Below are 18,826 nucleotides of genomic sequence, written 5' to 3'. Positions count from 1 at the left end.
CCCGCAGATGACTGGGGAGCTTCATTAGCTCAGTTCGGTCCCCATGCTTTTCTCCGCCATTCAGATAGTTCCCTGACAAAGAGCTAAACCCGTCTGTTTAGCTTTGGAGCCCAGTTCTGAAATTCCAAGTTGTTTCCCAACATTGGCTGCTAAATGTGCCCTGACTTCAGGCCAGGGCATGGACACAGGCTGGGCTTCGGAAGAGGCTGTGCTGCTGCTGGTGCTTTTCTTAACGGTTGGAGTGTAAGGGTGGAAGGATAACTGCATTTCTTGCACAAAGTCAGTGCCCAAGAAATGGGGAGGAGGCAGCTAACCAAAGACTAAAGCCGGTGTCCCCGGTGACTCTCACAAAGCCACTTTTCTGGGGACCTTCCACTGGCAGGGATGGCTGGGTGGGGTTATCCCTTTCTCGTTAATCAGGGGAAAGCCTGCAATTTAATGCACTGAAATTACCTCCCTGTGCTTCTTGGCGCCTTGATGGGAGCTTGAAATCCAAGGCAGTTTTACCACATCGTGTGGACAGCAGAACCGTGGCAAATATCTTCTATTTCTTGTGGGTCTGTGTTGCAGGAGAATAAAAAGGACAATACCTCTGCACGCATCTTGCAATTGTTACGGTTACTTCTTGGGCGTGCTGGAGGCAAAACTCATTGCGCTGTTATCGACAACAGCAAAGCTGGGAATGGGTGCCTGGCTAAAATGCCACCACCATGCTCCATGCCTGCTGGAGAGGACGGGTGTCCTCCCTGGGGACAGGCAGCGTGTGCAGTGACGCCCAGGGCCCGCACGCCGTGCCGCCGCAGCGCTCCTCACCACGAGCCTCACGCCTAGGGGCGGCGGCAGCAAAGCGGAAGCTTTGCCTCTAATTAAAACGTCTTGTTTCTCATTCTCAAACAGCTTGGAAATCTCTTGCTGAGACCTAAGCTGTTTAGCTGTTGTTAAGCTGTCAGAGGCGTAACATTAAAGAAGGATGAGGCGCAGACAGATAGCTCTCCCTTGGTGTGACATTTTTTCTCCAACACCACTTTGAAGATGTTTTTCTTAGCAGTGATGCTTGAAATTCTGCGAGATGATGGATGTGACTGGCAGCAGGCATGTCTGTCTCCCTGCACTGGTAGTGTCTTGCTAATGAAAAAAGCCAACAATCCAAAAAACAACCCAAACCATCAGTGGTAACTGAAGTAAGTCGGGGGGGGGATTGTCAATGTGCACTCCCAGGGGCCCAGATTTGTGACAGGAACCTCTGGTGTTCATTTTATGCGCTATAATCTCCAGATAGAGAGGCAGAGGGAGAAAAGTGAGGCGTGAAGGACGGGCTTCTGCCCGCGCACAGGGCCTGTGTCCCAGCCTGTCTGTGCTGTTGTGGCTTTCAGCAAGGGGCAGGGACATGGGAGCTCCCTTCCCTGTGTCTTATCCATACATGTTAGCTGCTTTGCTGGCCTCCGTACTCCTACATGTGATGGCATTTGTCATGATGGATGAGGGGAGAAGCAACCAGGTAGTGTGTTAATGTGTAAAATTAAGACTTTATTAATACTAATAATTTTTATTTTTTTTTAAATTATATATATATATATTTACCTATTCATCCTTGATGTCAGCCCATGTCACATGAGCTTTTCTTGCTTACTTCCTTCCCTTCTCAGGGATGCTGATGTTACGTTACCGCTCTGTTTCCAGCAAACTGAACTGAAGGCTTTAGGACAGCAGCATCCCTGACAAATGCTGAGCAATGACAGGCATTCAGTCTTTAATTATTCAGTAATGATGGTGCCACCTGAGGTTTTATTCTTGATCTTTGTGTCCAGCTCTGGAAACCCTGTGGCTGAGATGTGGAAAGACTGCGTGTGTGTCTTTGGCAAGCCAGGTGCTGAGCTCGAGCAGAGCTCGAGGCAGTGCTGCAGCCGCCTGCCGGGCGGGAGGAGAGGCAGCTGCTCTCAGCTGCCACTTGGGGAAAATGGAAAATTAGGGGGCACGGGTTTGGTTTTCGCACAAGAGACAGCCTAGATTCTGTGTTGAGAACCCTTGTGTTGGTAACATAAATTGTAATTATTATAATGCCTTCAGACGTAATTTGTACAACTGCAGATGCTGGTAATCTCATGATTCGATAGATTTTATCCAGGATTATCAACTAATTATATGAAGCAAGCGGGATGCTGAGAAGCAGGGGATCAGCCTCGAATAAATCTTCTCTTCCAAATGTGCAGAGAGGCAAACAACAAGGCGAGGTGCCTTGGTCCTGCTCTGAGGAGCAGGGAAGATGCTGCACGTGTTGCTTGGTAACTGGCCCCGTAAAGCCCAGGGCAGCTGCAGCCCCCCAGGAACAGCACCAACATCTTGCTCCAAGGGCCAGTGCCCACAGCAGAAGGCATCGCGGTGTTCAGCTGAGCCCTAGTGCAGGGAGGATCCTCAAACACCGATTTCACCAGAAGGAGTGCGATGCTTCTGGATTCCTTTCTGCTGTGGCGCTGAGAGCTGCTTTAATTCACCTGCTTTCCTTGGGGATGTTCTGCAAGGTGGGAGCTGCAGCGCTGAACCAAGGAGGAGAGGAGCGGCTGGAGGCACTTCGGCCTCTTGGGCATCCCCACGCATCTCCTGCACTCAGCTTTGGTGGTACAGATTGACCTGCGGGAGCAAATTGCTTAATCTCATTTGAAAAATTAACACAGAATAAAGAAATGCAATTGCCACATAATTCAGCAGCTCATTTCTATCATCGCCCTGATAGAAAAACAAAACTCAGCTCGTATGTCATAGAGCGTTCTCCAGAAGAGCTTAATTAAATTTATAATGAAAATAACAGGGGATTAAGAAGGCACAAGGGAAATGTATTCCTCTTACAGAGCATTACGGAGGTGATAGAAGCAATTTTCAGAGAAAATTACCTGTTTGCTGCTCAGTTTCTATAGAAATTAAATGAGTCTTTACAAACTCTGGAAAACTGCATTCCAGCCCCCGCTTTGTGACTGTGCAACTTGCAGCTTGTTATTTCTAAAATTAATCGTGGGTCTCCATCCCCCCTTTTCCCTTGTTCAAATACATTTTAGTCTTTTGTCCCCGCTGATAAATATACGGATGATTATATCATGTTCTGAACCAAGGGCTGCCAACGCTGACAGCCAAGGCAGCACATCAGCTGTGCCTTTCGAAAGGAGCAGTAGCAGGACGTAAATCTTCCGAACAGCTCATTGCTTGAGTGCACCGCTTCGGCTCCCTTAAAGACCTATGTTGTCGAGCCCTAAGCCTCACGAAAATCATGTCTTTAAAGTATCCGAAGTCGCTTGGGAGAACTCAGAGCAGTGCTGCTCGCTGCCCCGATACACAACACAGTCATGTTGTGCTTCTCGTTTTCTGCAGTGCTATTATATTTTATTATTATTGCAATAGAAGAAATGCTTTTATTGCAGCCACAGTGTGAGGACCACATACAGGGTGGGGGGGTTGGATGAGGCTTTCCCAGTGTCTGGTTTCTGCAATCGAGCCGGGAAGGTCACTGCTCTGCTAATATTTGTAAAAGGCTCTGAGATTTGTGGATGGAAATCGAGGAAGGAGTGCCAAGTTTTATTTCTCATCAGCCTGTGTAGGCCAAACTTAACCTGGCTCTTTTTGGACCCGTGCGCTTGGAAACAAACTTTCTCTTTTCCATCTGAAAAGTGCCATTGGTAAATGGTGCTGAGCAGCATGCTCCTGTCAGTGATCTTATATGGCAGGGCTCCTCGTGATGTTTTTCACAGCAGACCTGCACTGAGAGCACCTTCTGCATCTTGCTGTGAGACTGAGGCTGGAGGGAAGCTTCTGAGTTTGCTCTGGGCACGGGGTGTGTGGGATGGGCGCACCTTTTGTGACTGAGTGGCTGCTTTTCCCTGCTGGTCACAGCTGCTCTGGAGGACAAATTGCAAGCAGCCCAGAGCTGAGAAAAATTTGGATCTGGGGCTCAAGCTGGCAGAACAAAGCAGTGCTACAACCCTCCAGGCTGGCTGCAACCTGGGAAAGGGAAATCAGTCCCTGTGAGGCTGAGCAGCCCTCGGTGACCCACACACGGGCAGAGAATGGATGCTTCACTTGCATCTGCTGCGATCCACAACCCCAAGCAGCTTCCTCCTGCAATGGGTGCTTTGTGTCGGGGTTTCTGTGGAGCTGTGCTTGAGGCAGGATGGCTTGGGAGAGCCACCCCAACACCTCTACCCCGTGCATTGCCCCCTGCCGCTGGGCCGGTCCCAAACCAACCCTCCCCAAAACCTCTTTCCTTGTCGCTCAAATCCCTCGGGAAATGCAACGCTTCACAGTGCAAGGGGGCAACGTTCAGATTACATCAGCGCTGTGCGTGGTACAAAAAGGACTTAATGTGTCTGGAACTCGGGTTTTCTGTGATTTGTACTTGTGAAGCTGAAAAGCTAAAGCCAGACAGGCTGAACCTCTGTCATCTGGCACCTCGCAGAGTTATAGATGCACGTGGGTAATTGGTGCAATTCATTCCCGGTCTGATTTCACAGTGTTTTCCATTTACTTAGCACTATGCGTTGTAGAAGATGTTGAAGAATCAGCTCCAGAGGCAACTGGGTTCATACACAATTTCAGATGCCTTTAGTTAATTAAATACTTGCTGCTGAAATGCAGAGGGTGGAGGGGTGCTTTTAAAGTATTTCTCTACAGCTCTGGTGATGAGACTGGACCCCAGCAGCTTCTACTAGCTCTTCAATAAAATAAACAACCACTCTGGTCACTTATTTTTTCAGATGGATATTTTATTTCCTTTTGCACTGGGTTGGAGGCACCGATGACCTCGATCCTATTTGCTCTTCCTGCAGCAATTCCCACTCAATTAACCACACCGGTCTAATCTGGGAGTGCTGAACGTGCTGTCTGCGTTCAGTTCTCACTGCTTCCACCCAGGAGATCCATGGAGAAAGGGCTAGGGTGTTAACACGATGTAAGTGGGGAAATCCCATGTTTTCAGGACAGAGGCTTTCCATGCACTGAGACCGTCTGCATTAATGGCCACTTGCAGACATTTAAGTGACCAAGGATTTCTGCCCATATTACTGAATGCCCATAGCATCTCCCAAACCTCCTAAATCTCCTCAGGTTATTTAAGCGAAGGAAAACAGCTGTATCCATAGCAAGCCAAGGTCTCCAGTCATCCCAAGGAGCATCTCGGAGTGCAGTGGATGCTATTAGTACCCTGCTTTTTGCTTCCTCTCTGACTCTTACCACACACAGTTCTCAACAAACACCACAAATATACTCAGTGGAGAGGTAACAGATCTGCAGGAGCAGGGAATGGTCCTGCCACATCTCACTTTCTTACCAGAGGGGTGAAAGCTGGGGCTGTTATCGATTTCTTAAGTGCTGTCTGCTCTCTTAGTGCTGTATCTGACTACAAACAATTTTTCACATGAGAAATTCACAGTCTGGTAAGGGAAAGCGAGCAAGTGGCATTCGTCATGCCTAGCATGGAACAATAAAAGTTCTGATGAAAAATTTGTTTGCAGGAGAGGTGTTTTTGTCGTGATCAAAATAATTTGTGGGAATTTCAGTAAGAGGTTTAGGTTTTCTGTGGGGAACTCTTTACAGCAGAATGCCTTGAAGTATTTCAGTTTGTGTTTTGTACTGGTGAAACGTGAAATATTTTTGTTTCAATATTATTGAAATCAAAATAATGGTCAATGTAAATTGATAACGCTTTGGCATTTTTCTGATCTGAAATGAATTCAGGTGTCACACCTAGAACCTCTCCTCTAGAAGAAAGTATCTAGAGCTCTGTAAAGTATCTGGCTTGAGGAGGGTTAACTTCCATTTGTGATTAGACAAGTCTTGGGGTCCTCCTAGGAACAGGGCTAGAGGCAAAGACTGGCCAGTTGTTCCCGTTATCTCCTCCCCTTTCCAAAACCAGGGGAAAAAACTCCCCCAAGAGATTCTTCTCCAGACTAAGGGCTATCGTGCATAAGTGCATGATTTATGGTTCTCCAGCAGTTCTGCAATTTATCCCTCCTGATTCACTGTGGCTCTTTGGGAAACATCACTAAAGGAACGAGGACACTCTTCAGTACCAAGAGACTTTTCTGGGGAAAAAAATATTCCCAACCTTTAAATTCAGGTCCAGCTCTGGGAACCACCTTTCTAACCTCCCATCATCATCTTGTGTTTCTTTTGAAAAGTTGTTCATAAGAAGAGGCAGAAGAAGGAAAAGATTTCAGTGTTTCCTGCCCTTTTCACCATTCGGTTCTGCTGCAGAGACTGGTAGGAGGGTGGTCCAGAGCGGGAGAGGATGAGGGGAAGAAAACCCTTTCCCCAATAATATATATCTGCCCTCAGCTCAGTGCAGACAGGAGGATGTCGTGCTCTGGAAAGGAATCGGAAAGTTTTTGTCCTGCCTCAGTACAAATCCATCCCCGGTGTTATCTACATGCTGAGTCAGCTTGCTTGCAGGGTGACCTCCTCTGTCGGGACGAATCTGGTCAGAGGATCACAGCACGGCGTCATTTAAATCGTTGCACCTCCTGCCTGGGGTGCCCCACGTCTGCCTGCGACACACTGCTCTTCCTCTCTACTGTCAGCTGCTCAATTCTTGTTTTTAAAAATTGCCCATTAAAACCTAGGCTCTTCCTTGTCCACCCTGTCCGCACCCTGGTGTAAGACATGAGATCTTTCAGCACGCCAAACTTTGTCACAACCTCTGTCTTTTTGTTCCCTGCTGTCTCCAAAGCTCCTGACGTACTTTATCACACAAATACGTCTTCAAAGACTGTCTGCATCCGTGGCGCTTCCTCCCAGACAGCTCGGGCTGAAGCCGCGCTCACCCCATAGGCGCTGTTGTGCTTGAAGTGTTTTAGAGCCCTGGATTTTCACAACAGAAAGCTTTTGAAGCCGCCACTTTCTCCTGGCTGCGTTTCCAGTGTTTGCCTCCCTAAGTGGCTTTTTCTCGGCAGTGGGAAATCCCCGGGGGAAAACTCGTTCTGCCCTGCAGTGACAAAGGTGTTTGTTCAGCAGCAGTGGAATTACGATAGATATGAGATTAAGTTAAAATAATTGTGTGTTGGGGAGGGGAGATCTGAATAAAATACAGCTGGAGGAGAAGTCTGTTCAGTGGAAATGCCTGTTGTTGTTTTTTTCCCACATGGCCCCATAGGTGCAGTGAATCAAGATGTCTGACAGCACTGATGTGATTTTAATGTAAGAAGTGGTGAATTCTGTGTGTTTACAAGGAGGCAGCTGTAGGGTCTGTATGTATCAGGTGCCAGGTGAGCAAAACACTGCTCATCCTTCGTGGGCTTGGCCAGGGCTGATGTGGGGAACCGGAGCTCCCAGGGCCAGGCTTCACGGCTCCCAACAGCAGCTCTCCACCCGGCTCCATCCCCGCGTGCATCAGAGGAAGGGGAAGAAATGCCTGACTGGGCATCAAGGAGCATGTGCTGGTTTCTTCTGCCAGGCATTTCGTCCCCAGCAAGTTGAACATCTTTTGATCCTTTCATCAGCTGCTGCTTTCCTTTATTCTGGCTTAGAGCAAAGCATGAAACCCTTTTCTCCTTTTTGGGAAAAAATAAAATAATAAAATAAAATAAAATAAAATAAAATAAAATAAAATAAAATAAAATAAAAAATAAAATAAAATAAAATAAAATAAAATAAAATAAAATAAAATAAAATTATTCTTTTTAATGCTTTGTGTCATTGTAGTTGAGTTGAGCAGCATGGGGACAGTTTGGCAAGGAGATATCTTCTCCTTCCAATTGCTCCAATGCTGCACTGTTGTTACAGTTTAAAAACAAACTAAAAAAAGACCTAGAGGTTAATCTGTATTTTCCCTGCTGTAGTTTATATAAGGATTCAAATAATTGCACCTGCAAATAAGTCAGTCCCAAACTAAAAGTATACGTAACATTATTATTTTTGTTAGCAAGCCGTGGATCATGGGCCAAGCTCTCCTGTATAGCTTGCTTACAAATTGGCTAAAATCCCATGAGAACAGAATTAATCACCTAATGGTTCAGAGAGGCAGTTGCTCATTGTATCCCTGTCGAAAAGCTGCGCTCTGTTTAGTTCGCAGGCAAGACTGCAGATGCTTTCATGAGTCACTAATAAGCACTGCTGCATTTATTAAGTTGCTCTTCTTCTGCAGGGAGGTGACGGTGGAGCTTTTCTGTAAGCGAGTCTCCGAGATTTATTGCTGGAGTTGGAACTTCTGAACGCAGGTTAACAGACTGGGGCTTTGGGTCCCGAATCTGTAATGTGCAGCCATTTAACCGAGTCAACCCTATACGTGCTCAGCCTAAGTTAACCAATTTCCACAGCAGGGCAGTGTGAAGAGCTTAACGCTGGTTTTGTTACAGCTCCCTTCTGTCTCATGCCACTTCTTAAGGAGGGCAGGTGTGAACTCCCGGGATAAATATCCCAGAGATTTTTTTTGATCTGCTGGCTGCAATATCTCGAGAATACAAATATCCATTTATGATACCCTGAGTTGCATGAGTGCCATTCAGGTAACAGAGGCAATTTGTGAATCACGTAAGTGATAGCTCATTAGCCTGTTAGTTATTTAATTGCTAATTGGTTTCTTTTTGTTAAAAAAAAAAAAAAAAGGTTTCAAAACTGGAAAATGAAGGAGGTAAAAGATCAAAGTTTTCCAATGGACAGAAATCTCAGCCAGCCCCCACAGAACACAAGTTGGTTCTCCAGCACAGAGACTTGTGGCAATTGTGCTTCTGAATTTAAAATAAAAAAATAAAAATGAAAAAGATATTCCTTCTCTCTCCGGAGCAATTATGGAGAGGATGGTCAGGCTAGGGTCGATAATAAAGAGGTACAGAAATTAACTGCAATAAAGGATAAAACGAGACTTTGTTCACCGCTGTGAATGTTGTGGTACAGTGCCATTGCCTCAGAAAGAGAAACCCCATGGATGCAGACAGAATTTGGCTTCGACAGCATTTAAGTTTGGGGCATATCTGGGCTTATTCCACGGCACTTCTGCTCTTCATAAAAGCTTGCTTCTCAGTGAGGCAGAGCAGTGTTTTCATATAACTGGAGATGTTATTGCTCTTCTTTGGATAAATGTATCTGTCTGCTCCAAACAGGAAAAAAAAAAATCTTTATAAGAGGTCTGGGGAAATAATGTGTTGTTTTGGAAGCGACACAAGTCTGCCGAAAAGTTTTGGAGAGCTTGACCTGCCTATATTTTGCTGGGATATTTATTGTCTCCCGTGGGAGCTGAGTGGGTCCGTTTGGCAGCCAGCTTGTTCCCGGTGCCTGCATACGGTTGTGCCCCGCTCAGGGCTCGTCCCCAGGGACCCCAGTGAGAGCAGGGAGATGTCACAGGGCACGAACCCTCTGAGACATTTCTAAAGAGTAATGGGGGGAACAAAACCAACAGCCACCGTAAAACAAAAGCAGACAAAAGGTGGAACTTGTCCAAAACCTGCTGAGGCTCTGGCAGAAGAAGAGCATTCTAGATCGTTTTCACGTTAACAAGATGTTCAGGATGTCAAGACTCTTGATGTTGCTGAAGGGCTGGGAGAAATGGGCACTTCCTGATGGAAAAACATCCATAAGGGAGCAACAGAGGAACCCCATGTTGCCCTTTGCACCTGGGCTGGGGAGCTTTTCTGAATTTAGAAAGGAATGGCTGTGCATGCCAACAGGAGCTCTGTTCCCTCCCCAGCTCAGAAAGGCTCTCTGATGTTCCTTCCCTGGCTTGAAATGGATCTCTTTGGCCTTTTTGCCTGGCAAAATTGGTTTGCCAGGCTGAGGTTTGCCAGTTGCTTGTGCTGAGCACCTGGGGGTGGCAGAGGGACTGCTGCCTGCTGCCGCCCGTAAGCGCAGTGCTGGGATCCTCAGCCGGTCCCCTGGGTGCACACCCTGGGGCGTTGCCTCTTGCAGCCCATCAGAACATACCAGGGTCATTGTGATAATTAATTATTTTGCCTCCAATTGGATTTCCTGGGTCACAGCAGCTGGGCACAATTGATTAATTGCCTCTTCTATGCTGCATTGATCTAGCTGAACCCAGCAAATACAACAGATGCTTAAGACGGCCTGGTCTGCTGCTTGAACCTCGGAGTCAAGTGCCCTGTGCTCAGCTGTCTTAGTGTGGGTAGCAGGGGCTAAATTGCAAGGATTAGTTCCTTGGGAGCTGGCTGCACTCTCATTTCAGGAGGAAATCAGCTTTAGATGATGTGAGCAGAAAGGCCAAAGCTTTACCAGGGATTTTTCCGCCCTACGTCCGACAGAGAAACGACTCCCAGATTGTTGTTATTGAATGTTTTTCAGCTCATCTACTCTTTGCCCTCTCCGTGTGGAAAGACGCACACCTTTGGTTATCAGCAGGGATTAAAGGGTTTCAGACTGTTCGGGTGAGCGGGAGAGGTGCTGAGCGGGTCGGGGCAGCCTCCGGAGGCAGCTGGCGAATGAGACCGGGGGCAAGGCAGACGGTGCTGGGCGAGGAGACACGGAGCGTGCAGGGGGCTGCACTGGACCAGCCAACAGCCCCTTTGGGACCGCTGGCCCAGGGGGCTGCCTGCTCCTTTCTACAAGCTGCAGGATGTGTTCCAGCAGCAGGAGATGTGTGTGCTGTGCGTGCTGTGCTCAGCAGCTGGCGGTCCCTGTCCCACCAGAGCAGAGGTTTTCCTCTGCAGACCGGGGTCTGGAGTCCAGCTCTGATGCGTCCCTCTCGCTCTGGGACTTGGCTTAGCTGCATTTGCAGACAGGGTGAAACATTCAGTCTACTTTTCTATACCTAAATATCTGTTTCCAACCACGCTGCGTCACCCAGAGAGCCTGTATTTGTCAGACTGGGGGTGAAGAAGAAAGTCTCAAAATTAGGCTGCTTCATGGAAAACTTTGTTGCTTTTTTAATTAAGTAGATAAAGTTTGCCAATCCTTTCCCTTGCACTGAGCTCTCTGGATCACATTCTGGTGCTTCACTCTCTGTAATCTTCCTGTGTGATTCTGCTTTCATCCCTCGAGTCACTTACTGAGCTTGTTTTCCAAGAAGGCAGTCGGACATGCCCTGAGATCCCCCATGCAGGCCTTGGGGGATCTGTGCATAGTTGGGCTCAGACACACGGGCACAGCTCCGTGGCTAAACAGGTTACTCCATGCACCTGAGCCACAGTAAATCACTCTGTGTAATCTTAACTCAAAGCAAGTGCAAGGTAAGTGTGTTATTGTAAACGCAATGAAAGCGCGTAACCCAGAGCATTTTGCTGCACATCTGCCACCAGCTGAGAACATGCCCAAACTCAATTACCATAGCGCAGTAAATTGCCAGGCCACAATAATTCAGTCATAAATCTGCATCCTCAGGTTAATTTGGTGTGACTTTCTCATCTAGACTCCAGCCTGCACATATACTGCGGGAGCCGATTCCCTGTTGTTCTGCGTTTGTACTGTCATTTATAGCAAAACGTCTTCTCCGAGTCTTTTCTGACCTTCATGATGCTGTGATTCTGTAACAGCAAAATGAGTGCACTGTGCTACATGTGCCTAAGTCCCTGTCCCCAGCGTCCCTGCCTTTAGCCAGCCTACTCATTAGGCTTGGATCAGCCCCTTTCCAGACTCACCAGTTTTGGTTTTTGGTCAAACCCTTTCATTCATCCTCATCCATGCTATTCCCTGTCAGTGAGCCCAGCCCACGGCCCAGGGGGCTGTCAAAGCTGTAATTCAGCTCTTTAACATCAGCTCTATGTGCCACTGAATCATCTGATGCAATGGATTTCATCCTGGCCAGACGTGGGCACGTCAGAGCGTATTTGACCTGCTGGCACCGCGGTTATGTCAGGGTTTGGATCAGCCTCAGACCAGGCATCGGCCGCCCTGCTGCTGCTGGAGCCTTTTGGTGCCCTGTGAGGAACCATCGCAGCCATTCTGCAGCCTTCATGTTTTTTTTTAATTTTATTTTATATTTTTTTTTCTAGTAAACCAGAAGAATTATGTCTGATCAAAGCCGATTTTGTTTTGCACTAAAGCTGTCCTGCAGGGAGGGATTCTGAAAGCCATGTGCAGGAGTATTTATTCAGATTAGCAGTGACTGCTGATTTCTTCACATAGACAAGCTCTAAACTCATAACCTGTCTCTTTCCATCATCTTCTCAGCTCCTGTGTTTTCCTCTGTAGCCCTGGACATTTTACAGCTTGGTTTGACAGTGCTCACGAGCTCTGCAGAGGTTTTCTGGGTTGTTGACTCCTGAGTCACTGTTACTATTTGGAGACAAGATTAGGTCTCTTGCTAATGCTAATTTGGGGGTTTCCTAGCTTTTTCTTGCGGTCTGTAAAATCAACCTCATGACTGCATTCATAAATCTGTATTCAAAATAGTTAGCACTACATGCCTGATGCAGATACAAAGCCTGGAGCTATGGCCTGATTTCCCCCAGGTGAGGCTTGCTGCCTTTCCATCTGCTCTGCACACAACTCGAGAGGGTTTGCATGGTGCTTAAACCACAGGTGGATAAGCAAAGCAGAGGTCTGTGAAGACAGTTGTCATCTACTAAATTGTTTCCCCACACGCAGGAGCCACCGCCAAAGCCCATGGCCATAGCCCCTGACCCTGACACGTCCCAGTCATGCCCCGTGTGCCTGCAGAAAGACGCGGCACAGCCCTCGCACGGGATGTGTGCAGCCCTGCTCCACGAGTGCGAGGAGCTGGGGCCTGGCAGTAGACCTGTGACCACAGGCACAGGTTTGGTGCTTCCCTGTCCTGCTGCCAGCCCGGAGCTGCTGCTTTTGGAAAGCAGCAAGGCCCTGCTGCAGGCATCTGCTGTGCCTCAGGGCATCCCTGGCACCACCGCTAAGCAGTGACTGTCCCCAGCCCCAGGACAGGCACCCAATGCTGTCCCCAGAGGGCTAAAGTCACCCCCTTTGGGCTTTATTTTTATAAAGCTCACTGCGAACATACAGCACATCGTATTGCAGTTACGTGTTACGGTCTCCCCTGGCAGCGCGTTGATCTCCCTGCGGTGGCTTGGTTACAACCAGGAGCGCTGGCTCCTGCCGCACAGCCATCACAGCCCCCGTGCTGCTTGCTCGCTTCCCTTCAGCACGCCTGGCATGAAATCCTGCAGCTGGGGCTGAAGTGACACAATCTTCACAGACTCATCAAAGCTACGGACACAGCTGATTGCATGCAGCAGGGAAGCGCCGCTAAGCTTGGGTAAATGCTCTCGCCAAGCACGGCGGCTTGGGAATGCAGGCAGATCTTCCTCACTTAAAGGGCCTGGATTTTGCTTTGCTTTTTAAATCTCTTTAAACTCGTTTCTAGGTCTGTTAATTATTCATCATACATTAATTATATTTAGTCTGTCTTCGTCGCTATTTCTTTGGTGAAGAAAGTTTTTGTTTATGAGTCAAAAGCTATTTATGAAACAGACAGTCTGGTATCCTCAGAAAGATGCGAGTTGAGGGACTTGTTTTAATTATTAAAAAAAGCTTTGATTACAGAGAATGAGTTAATTTAACAGGTACAACTGGCTGTGTTTTTGTTTTTGGCTTTGTTTTGTTTTGTCTCCCCCCTCCTAGAAGTGCAGAAGAAAGCATCTCCATTAATCTGTCAGGGCTGATATGAAACTGTAGGGCTCACTGAGATGCCCCAGGAGATGGACAGATCAGCTCTGCCTTATTTCTTTTGAGTGGTGTGAACAGCTCTGGCTGGCGCTGGTGGCTGGGGTTGTTTTGTAGTCTGCAGGCTCCAAAATAAAATTTTGCTGGAAGGGAGGACCTCCATAGTCGCTGGCCTTTTATCCTGACGGGCTGGGGCTAGACATGCTAAAAACAAGCTGGTGTGTGTGTGTCCTGCTGTCTCATCTGGGAATACCATTAATTCTGCTATGTTAGGAAGGGGAAGTCATCTCAGTGCCTGATTTTTGGGTGGTTGTGGGGGCGCTGAGCTGGGTCACGCAGCAAGGGGAGTTCAGCACGTGTTTAACGTGGTAGCTTTGGAAATCCTGCTTACTGTGGAAACTGAAGGCTTCAGGGCAAGGATTACCTTTCTGTTCTGTGTTGTTTCAAAACCGAGTAGACCAAAGCCTTTGGTTCATGCCAAGGATGCAAACTGCCATTAAGCTGAAATTTCAGTTTGCTAGTTCTTGGAGATTGAAAGTTTTCTACCCTAGCAGTAAGAAGGGTTGGTGGTTTTGTTCTTCTTTTTTGTTTGTTTGTATTGTTCTGCTTGTTTGTTTGAAGAAAAGTAATCCGGAGAAAACCCCATCTGCATGCCAGCTAAGGCTGAGGTTTTGCTGTCGTGCTGACTAAGCTTGGCTGAGGTTCACATGCATCTATTGGATTAGTTCTTGAATAAATTTTTTACTGCTGCCAACCAAGCTCGTAACAGGTTGGTGCTTATGTTTGACTCATTTCTGTTTGTTTCTCCTGACTCTTACAAGCCAGGTTGACAAATGGTGCCCTGGTGAGAGCAGTGGCTTTTAACCACCACCTTCAACCTGCACTGCTATGTGCCAGAATGAGCAGTGCCAAGAAGTAAATGCAGGCAGCCGTGGTGATGCCAAAAGCACCAGCGTGACTGCTCTTGGCTGGGTACTCATCTGGTTTTCATCCCTTCCTCCCCCAAATCCTCCCCGGTCTGCTTTTGTCTAGAGAGAGGAGAGCTGGGGAGATAAGAGCCATTTCTTTTCTGCCTGTGTCTCTGTTCCTTTCCCAGTCTGAGGCTTCTAGGCTTCAGTCTAGAGAAAAGCTAGGATTCTTGAGCAGAAACTGAGATAAGGGAGAAAAAGAAAATGCAACTAGTCTGCAAAGCAAGTCAGAAAAAAGGCAAGATCTCACCTGAAGGCCATCTTTTCCTGTTATGAGTCTGTGTGATGTACAGCATAACCGCAGGTCCCTAGAGACCGACCCATTACAGCAAAGCACCTTTGTTGCAGCTTCTGGTAAAAAGAACAAAATAAGCATATGACATCAGGGTAGCTTGTGCAAGTCTCTATTTAATTACAGTGCTGGATGAGGACATTTGGTGGCGTCACACGTATTTGTGATGGGTAATATACATTCCCGACTCTTCAGGGAGTCATGTTCTCACTGGAGATTTTCACCACAGAGGTAGTGGCTTTTTTTTTTTTCTGTTTTCCTTTTTATTTCACCAAGACGTAACAAGCTGGTTAGAGCTACCGTAATTAGTTTACTCTTCAATCAGGAAGATAAACAGTCTCATGACTGTGGTGGGAGCAAGCAGGCAAGCGCCGATACAGTGCAGGCAGGATTCACCAGCTTCTTAATTAAAACCCGTTCGGGGTGCAGAGCCACCTGGGCTTCAGCGAGCCGTGAATCACAGGGAGGAAAAGCAGGAATGGGAAGACTCAATAAGCAGAACTAAAGCTTCAAACACAAATAATGAATCACAAAATAGGGACTACCGCAAGGGTCTAAACAAGTTTTTCTTAGTAGAATTCTCCTTGCAATTTTTAGTTTTCTTCAGGAACAGAGAAATAAAACCTTCTCATATTGTGTTTAAAAAAATAAAAGAAAAAAGGAAAAAAATAAGAAAATTAGTACCCTCGCCGCCATCATCATGTTCTGCCATCTGAAGTCCTGAGGAAAGCAGTACTTTTCAGAGGGAAGTGACAGTGAGGACTGCATTTGCCAGACCCAGGTCTGGGGGCAAGAGGCCTGGGAGCCCTGCGTGCTGCAGCTGACTCCTCGTCGCTTTCACAAGTTTCTACAAGCACCTTCCATCACAACCCAGCGCCGCATGTCACTGTGCCAGGAACCGTACAAACACAGGTTGCAAAGGCTGTGCTTGCTCTCGGCATTCATTTATTCTTTGCAAAGCCAGAGATGATGTGTTCTTGTCTTTTCTCAGAGTTATGAAGGCTTGACTCATGGGTGGAAAGTGCTGTAGTTTGTTCTCCTTTCCAAGGGCAGTGGGGATGCACATACAGATATCCTAAATCCATAGGATACCTTTGAGTCCGAAGTGTTAGGAACAAGTGGCTTAGAATGTCATTGGGATGAATGATGGGCTGCAGGTAATTTTTCCAACTAATACTTAATCTCTAGGAAATGATACCTGTTATTTTTGGTACAATTTAGAGAACTTAAGAAGGACGGAGGCCCTTCTTCAGCAGCTTTTTCTCCATGATGCTTTGGAAGAGTTGTTCATCTAGTAATTCAGGTGTATTGAGCTATAAGGTTCAAATCAGAAAAAAAATATCAGGAAAAGGTACAGAGTATCAAAGATGATGGTTTTGTCCCATCCTGGGTTAACACTAAACATGAAGTAAAGGTATGGCATAAAATTAAGACGTTGTTCACATTCAACTTATTTTTGGGGCTCACACCGGTTTTTAGTACAGGGAAAATATCACCTATGGCAACTTCAAAATGCTTTAAAGCTTATTATTTTCTATTTTGATTCAGCTCCCCACCCGGTAATTCACTAAGCCAAATGGCACTTTTTTTACCTTGCAATTATAAATATGCTAGAAAACTGAGTAGTAGCTTGTTACTATTTTTTACACTTTATATGATTTTTTGACTCTTTTAATTCGGGCCAGTCTGAAATGATTCCCATCCCTGAGTGAATGTGCATGGTTAAAAGTGGCATAAAAAGAACAGTTAATGTCTTTGAATCTTGTGCCTGAAACCCCTTCTGTTGGTGTTTCCAGTCTTCAAATGAAAAAACAATTTTCTTATGCTTCTGTAAAAACCGTTTACCCTTATAATCCCATTAACTTACAAAGTACAAAGCTTCCCGAGATGTGCATTACAGTGCCAACACAGGAGTGACTGGCCACATCCTATATGTTCATAACATTTGGTTCTGGCAGCATCAGGTAACAGCTGGTTCATGTACTTCAAGAAAAGGTTGCTCTGATAAGCAGGGGCTTGCTCTTCTTTTCCTACACAGGATCTGTTTCTGCAGAAAGTATATGCAAAAACCCCTCACTAAGGCAGGACACATTTAGGCATTTGTAATTTAAATTTATAGCTACGACCAGATCTTGAAGAGCCACATTCAAATGTTATACAACCCATGGGGTAAATTCTAATAACACTGGTTATCGGCCTCCTCCACAACAAAAGGATTAGATAGGAAACCTTTGGATAAAGGTGGGACTCCTGTTGCAACGTGAGAAGACTGCCAAGAGCGTACATTACAGCTGCTTGACACAGTCTCTCCCTGCTATGCAGCTGGAACACATACTGAACACAACTGCCAGCACAGCCCATCCCACAGCGAAATGCTTTGTTAACAATACAGGAAAAAAGGTAACAAAAGAAGTCCACCCTGGTAGCGGTCTTTATCTCTTCTGAAGCAGAAACTATGCGGATGTTCAACAAACTGCATAGAGAAAAAAGGGATTCTATTGCTCTCTAGATTATATTTTAACATCTTTAGAAAACAGCAGGTAACTGAAACGTGGGAGCCTGCCTCTGCATATGGCTATTGTAATCATTGAGCTCTCCAGAGCCTACATTAATTTCTAGCCAGACCTATTTCTGTGTCATTTTATTCGTCTTACTGTATTTTATTTACAGAGATATTACAAAATATATTGTGAACTGAGTACAATTAATAAGTACAGAGTGGATTTGGCAATGCCAGAGTCAGCACGGTGAAGTTATGCTGTTATGGATTTCCACTTGTTTTAAACTGTGAAACAGAGCTAGCAGAGGGTAAGGGAAGCTGGAAACATCCAGACCTTTCAACAGTCGACCTCGGACACAGAAGCAGATCTAGGTAAGGATATACTTGGGCTTTTATTCTGGCTTTTTTTCCAAAATACACAGTCTTTATCTCATTTGCTATTGATTTAAATTAGGCACGATGTCACTCTGCACACTCTCTATTGAGAGACTTAGGCAAATCATATCTGAGGTGATCCTTGGCTTTATGATGCCTTCAAGTTAGGTAGGAAGAACTGGACCTAACTTTGACTTGTCCAAGTTCACATCTGAGACGGACGTGGCTCCAGATGCTGCTCCTGGCACAGTCTTCATGTTTCTACATTCATCATGCTATCACTCCTCACCTCGCCTTGTAACTTCTTGTGAGCGACTGGAGATGAAATGCTGGTGAGCAAAAATTGCTGCTGGGCTGGCTGATGGGAGGTGGGGTCCTGTTTGATCTAAGTGCATACCATGCAGTACCAGGTATCACTTCTTTAATTTCTCTCCACTTATTTTTTTTTTTTTTTTGGCTTGGGCTTCTGATTCATCTTGTTTATTTGTATTTACGCTGATGTAGCGGTCCCACCTGAGACTTATGCTCCCTTTCCTCATTCTACCCATTGCTTGTTGCAAGGATTGGATCCATAGGTGGGAGAACCTTCCTAACGCACCTGCGGACCTGTTGTTGTTTTTTTTTTGTTTTTCCCCCTCAAGGCTGCAGCAGTTTAATACTGGGTAAGTCAGCTGGAGGTGAAGGCAAAGCTATTGCACGGAGTTTCCGCAAGCTCTGTCTGGCTCCTATTGCAAAGCGGAAAAGATGGTCTTGTCTTTGGTGAGATTGTGTCAATGACTTAACACGCAAGCCAGCGGCAGTGACCCATTGTTGCCTGCATGTGGCTCTGCAAGCATCTGTTTAATGCACTCCAGGTCAGGTGGCCACAGGGAACAATCAAGTGAGAGCCTCCATTTTTGCTTCCACTTCAAGCACAGTGTGAGGGTAGCTCTTAGAACTGCCCTTGGGTTCAATGTCCTGGAGTCCAAAGGTCACCTCAAGGGGCAAGAGAACCTCCCTCCCGCATGAAGGTCCTCATTACGTCCCTGCCAAGAGGTGCATGGGCACGGCGCTGCTGTGGCACTGCACTCCCCCTGCCCAGTGCAACAGCTTGAGACCTCTCCACGGCTGCCCACTTGTCTGTGTGCGTGAATG

Source organism: Anser cygnoides, chromosome 21, assembly GCF_040182565.1.
Source record: "Anser cygnoides isolate HZ-2024a breed goose chromosome 21, Taihu_goose_T2T_genome, whole genome shotgun sequence".
Taxonomy (NCBI): domain Eukaryota; kingdom Metazoa; phylum Chordata; class Aves; order Anseriformes; family Anatidae; genus Anser; species Anser cygnoides.
Note: the sequence above shows the minus strand (reverse complement) of the source record.